The sequence below is a fragment of the Chelonia mydas genome, chromosome 11 (assembly GCF_015237465.2).
Source record: "Chelonia mydas isolate rCheMyd1 chromosome 11, rCheMyd1.pri.v2, whole genome shotgun sequence".
In the NCBI taxonomy this organism is placed as follows: Eukaryota; Metazoa; Chordata; order Testudines; family Cheloniidae; genus Chelonia; species Chelonia mydas.
Genome location: NC_051251.2, coordinates 36,941,543 through 36,947,542, shown reverse-complemented (window position 1 = coordinate 36,947,542; position 6,000 = coordinate 36,941,543).

Here is a 6,000-nt window from a genome sequence, read left to right as displayed (position 1 = left end):
CCCAACAAACAGACACTTATTCACTGAGTTTCAGCCTCATTCGTCTCTGATTACTCCTGCTTTGAGCTCTTGGACAAAGTCTCAGAGAGCTCTTAGTGCCAGCTTCATTTCCTCCCATCACTTACATTCTTTTGCAATTATTGGCTATCTACCACTATTACCTCTCTCCTTTCTGAAGCATGTTTGCTAGGGCCACCCATATGATTTGCTTAAGGATGGCACGATGCTAGAAGTAGAAATCTGGTCTGGCTTTGGCCCTGGTAGGATGTGATTTACAATAGCTCTTCTCTTTCTCACTTTATTTCTCTTACAACAGGAAGGAAATATCCCTGTGGTCCATATCTTCTCTCTAACCTTGTTATGCTCTTTGAGTCCTCTCTTCCTGTAAGTTAATTTCCTAGTTAGAGGAAAGACTTATTTTTCTTTTGAACTTTTGTTGTTGTTACTTCATAAGATAATTTTCTGACAGAAGTATTAACTTTTCAGTGAAAATAAACTGGTTGCACAGGTATACGTTGACATAAGTTACATCTGCCACTCTTATATCCTGAAGTTCCCCAGAGAGTAGTTATCAGTGGTTCACAGTCATGCTGGAACGGCATAACGAGTGGGGTCCCGCAGGGATTGGTTCTGGGTCCGGTTCTGTTCAATATCTTCATCAGTGATTTAGATAATGGCATAGAGATTACACTTATAAAGTCTGCTGATGATTCCAAGGTGGGAGGGGTTGCAAGTGTTTTGGAGGATAGGATTAAAATTCAAAATTATCTGGACAAACTGGAGAAATGGTCTGAAGTAAATAGGATGAAATTCAATAAGGACAAATGCAAAGTACTCCACTTAGGAAGGAACAATCTGTTGCACACATACAAAATGGGAAATGATTGCCTAGGAAGCGGGAAGGGATCTGGGGTTCATAGTGGATCACAAGCTAAATATGAGTCAACAGGGTAACGCTGTCGCAAAAAAAGCAAACAGCAATCTGGGATAAATTAGCAGAAGTATTGTAAACAAGACACGAGAAGTAATTCTTCCGCTCTACTCTGTGCTGATTAGGCCTCAACTGGAGTATTGTGTCCAGTTCTGGAAGCCACATTTCTGGAAAGATGTGGACAAATTGGAGAAAGTCCAGAGAAGTGCAACAAAAATGATTAAAGGTGAAAACATGACCTATGAAGGAAGATTGAAATAATTGGGTTTGTTTATTCTGGAGAAGAGAAGACTGAGAGGGGACATATCAGTCTTCAAGTACCTAAAAGGTTGTTACAAGGAGGAGGGAGAAAAATGGTTTTTCTTAACCTCTGAGGATAGGGCAAGAAGCAATGGACTTAAATTGTAGCAAGGGAGGTCTAGGTTGGACATTAGGAAAAACTTCCTAACTGTCAGAGTGGTTAAGCAGTGGATAAATTGCCTAGGGAGGTCATGGAATCTCCATCATTGGGATTTTTAAGAGCAGGTTGGACAAATACCTGTCAGGAATGGTATAGACAATACTTAGTCCTGCCTTAAGTGCAGGGGACTGGACTAGATGACCTCTCGACGTCCCTTCTTGTTCTATGATTCTAAGTAATTGATCAGGACATGCAGGAGAACAAAACACAGGCACAAGGATGGATTTTAAAGCAGAAGGCTGAAATGTTATTAACTTTTTTTAACTGTAATCTCTCCCCAACTCACCTCAAAACAAAACATGTATTTGGGTCCAGTGCAGTGTTAAACGGCTTCATGCCAAATAACCAATATTCAGGGTTGTCCTGTTCAGACTAATTAGGATTCCACTCACCTCTGAATATACTCATTTTCCCACTGCAAAGTTTAATGTGAGTATTAATGAAAGGAACCTTAATTTATGAACACTAAAGGTCTCCCCTTCTTGCTCCATGGTCCCCAGGACATTTCCTGGGTCTCTCAGTCATGTTTACCTCTGGGAACCATCCTCTGAGAGCCCCTCACCTACACAGGACACCAGCTGCAAGTGGTGACTAAATTATGAACTCCACTTCTAAAGTTACAACTTTTAAACACTGTTCTTATGCCTTATTAACCTTAAACCAGGCCTATGGGATGCTGCAACAAACACCTCATTTCTGTGGGGGGGAAATTCTTTCCTGATCCCAAAAACTAGTGATCACACAGACCCATAGCATCATAGTGCAAACTATACCGCCATTATAGGGCAGGGAGGGCAGAGCAGCAAGTGCAACAGAATGGCTGCTACTTACTCTGAGGGCGTCACATACTGCAAGGCTCAAGGGGAAAAGCACAAGAGAATAAACTCTCCCTTGTCCACCAGAGACCAGGCAATAGCAGAAGGGAGAGGTAGAATCTCTCTTCTCTTCTCTTGCTCCACTTCTCACCTAGGCACAATCTCGATGTGCATTCTGGATAGGGGAAGAGTAGGGCCCAAAACAACTGAACTTGACCCTCTAATTCCACCTCTCCTCTCAGAACTCCAGGGGTTGTCTTTCCCCTGTTGGTCTGATCAAACATTTCCTACCTCACTGAGACAGGGGACCTTTCAGGAAACTGTATTTAACTTGTTTGTACAAGATCATTAGTTTTGCGGAAGACAAATTTACAAATATTCTATTTTTTATAGTTTACCATAATCACAACAGAATTTCAAAATATTCTACTAAAGGCATTTGAAAATTTGACATGGCTAAATCCTGAGTTCCTTATTCAGTTTTTTCTCAGGCAGACTTTAATGAAATTGACTGTACAAGAGTTTGCCTGAGTAGAAACTGAGTTAGAAACTCAGGAGACGGCCCACAAGTAGTAAAAGTGTATTAAGAAGATTTTGGGAATAGGAGGAATAAACAAACTGCATGGCTTATATAGTCCCTCCCATGGAAAAACATCTGGAAGGTGAAAATTTACTTGGAAAGAGCTGTGAAAAGACACCACATCATCCTGTCAATTATGTGCACCGAGCTGCCCGTTGAAGAGGCAGTAGATATGACCTAAAATCCTTGGAGGCTGAGTTTCTGTAATGTCCGAAGCCATCTTCTAAATCACAGGGTGTCCGCGGCAGCTCCATGATTCCCACCTCCGCAGGAAATCCAGGCTCCATTGAAGTCAATGGGAGTTTTTCCATTGACTTGAATGGAACCAGGATTTCGCCTCAGATGTACAGCTTGCTCCCTTACTGTGTTGCCTATACTTCCTATCAGTGGTTTGGTCCTTCAGCATGGTCCACAGGCTACTTCCATCCATCAAAGTTCTTATAAGGACACCTATCACCATAGTATCTGCCTTTCGTGCAGCAATCTAATTACACTTGAAAAGGTTTTCTTACATTTCATGAGCACGGTCTGTGGTAGTTGAAAGACATATATAGTATACAACTTTGGATGGGAGAGTCCTCCAACCTACACACAATCACAGCCCCACATTTGGGCAATGTGCTGTACTCCTGGAGATATCCTGTGCTGCTGCTTAAACATTTGTAATTATTGCAGGAAACTGGCTACCTGTTCTACTTGTAAATTACTCCAAGTGATCCCCACTGTTGCATAGCAGAGGAGAATGTGTGGATCAGTGCTTGCAGAAATGGATAGTTTTGAACACTGTATTTTGGTTTCCCTACACAGAGATTTTTCCACATTCACTGTGACAAATATCCTCCTAAACTAAAATGATTACAGTCTGAATATTTCACAATTGTTTTAAAAAAAGTAGATGTAAAAAATATTCAAAAGAGAGATTTTATAAAGTGCTTTTTTATTATGCATTGTCAACAGTTAAATGATGTGTTGCTATTTCATGCAAGCTAGAATAATGTTAAGATAGCAAAAACATACTATGCCATAAAAGTGTTAAGGATAAAAAGCGCTAAATCTGAATAAGATTGTACAGTTTTAAATCTAAAACTGAGAAGCTGGTTTATCTAAAATTATTTTTGAAAAAATTAGTAAAATAACCTCTGTTTTATTCCTGTTTTCCTGCATCTTGAATATTGTCCCAATTCTACATGTGATGTTCTTCTTCATGCCATTTCCTCTACATTTTTACACACCTTATTTTTTGCTGTCATGCAACATAATGCACAGTAAACATCTCAGTGCTCCAAAGGGACATGATAATTTCAGAGAGACAGTAAAACTATATAATATCCATTATTATTTGCCCATTGGTTGTAGCCCCTGTTTCATTATTATTCCATTTCAAACCAAGTACTTCATGTTGTTGCTAGAAAAATACTTTTCTAATGAAAGCTAACAAGAAAAATTTACATAATTTATCATGGAGAATCAGCTTATTTACTTACAGAAATAACAATGCATGAAAAAAAATTGTAGAAATATTTTTCCTTATTCTTCTGCACACCAGGTGCATTACTTCTTAGTTCATTACAAATGATAAAGAACAGTGTTGGAATTAATGCATGGATCAGCAGGAAAGTCATATTTTAAAATATTGCCTGCAGCATAAAGAATTGTAGAAATACAAATCATTTGCATCCTGAACTGAAAAAAAACCTCATCATATTTTTGCCTCTCCATTGACTGAAAGATAATTTAAGCAAAAATAAAATATGAATAATTGGTGATATATAATACAAATAAACATTCATATATAATCTCTGTATATTAAGTTCCTTAAGAAGTGCTATAGAATAACTGGATTACAGAAATGCCTAACCCACTAATTGTAGACATAAATAATATTTTACCACATACTTTATGAGTGACAATTTTGGATGATCATTTGTTTTATTCATAATCATCATAACATCTATTTCTTTTGATTTGCTCTTCTACAGTGAGATAATCAGACTTGACTTTATCTCCTTGAGATGATGGAACAGCTATATATCTTGAGCTCAGTAAATCTGAACTTGTGCTTGTGCCATTTGCTGACACTTCTGTTATTTCACCTTCTTGACAGATATTGATATCATGTAGTTCCATATCAGAATTCCCATGTTCTTTTGAATAGGGACTGGCAGCATTTTTAGTTATGTCTACAGAATGTAACAGACCAATGTCTAAAAGCATGCCATCTTTTTCAGGAAAGCAAGGTGTTTTCACATTATCACATAAAGTAGTACGTAAGCTATTGTCAGTTTTTGATTCTTCCCCAACGCTTAGCAACTTGGTATCAAAAGGGAATATTGTATTAGTGGTTTCCTTTAAAACTAATACGTTGCTGGTACAAGATTTTTGACTCGTGGCATCTGTATTAATTTGAACAAGACTATATGAGGTAACTTTATCTTTGGAGTTTTGTTTCTCAAGTGCAATATTTACAAAATCTCTAGAAGAGCTTTCTTGAAATTCAGGTATACCAAGTAGCTCTGCATTTCTTGGTTGATTTTCTAGGTTTTTGAAAGCATATTCAAACATGGTGCGATTTGCATGACTTAATTTTGTTACTGGATTAGGTATAACTGAGAGAGAGGTTTCCTGTCTACAGATGTTCAAGTGTGAAAAAGTTGTATAATTATTATTATTACTCATATTAAACTCTTTATAATTATCTAGTACTGTCTCCTTATCAATGTTAGTAACCTGTAAAACTTCTACACCACCAGATTCATTATTTTTTTCATCTTGCTTCTTCTCAGCACTCTGCATAACCACATTATGTTCATTAATATCCTGTCCACTATCCTCTCTATTCTCTGATCCTTCTGTTTCATTCATCTTATCTTCCACATTCTCATTTTTTTCATCTATTTCCTTACTGCCTACTTCAGTTATCTTTGCTTCATTGACATTTATAACTTCTTCCCTCTCAGACATAGAACTAAAAGATGACTGTTGATTTTGTTGTGAGTCAACAATGTCATCTTTCTTTTGATTTCCTTTCTCTCTGAGATCACTATGGGTATTTTCTAGCTGAGTTTCATTTTTATTGCCCAGAGGTATATTTGTGTATGTTCTGGACGCTTCTTGTGCAAAACCTTCTGGGGGCCACTTTGGCTTATTCATTTTAACCTCTTCTTCAACAGAAAATGTTTTTTGGGGTATCACATGATCTGTAGAAGGAGGCCAT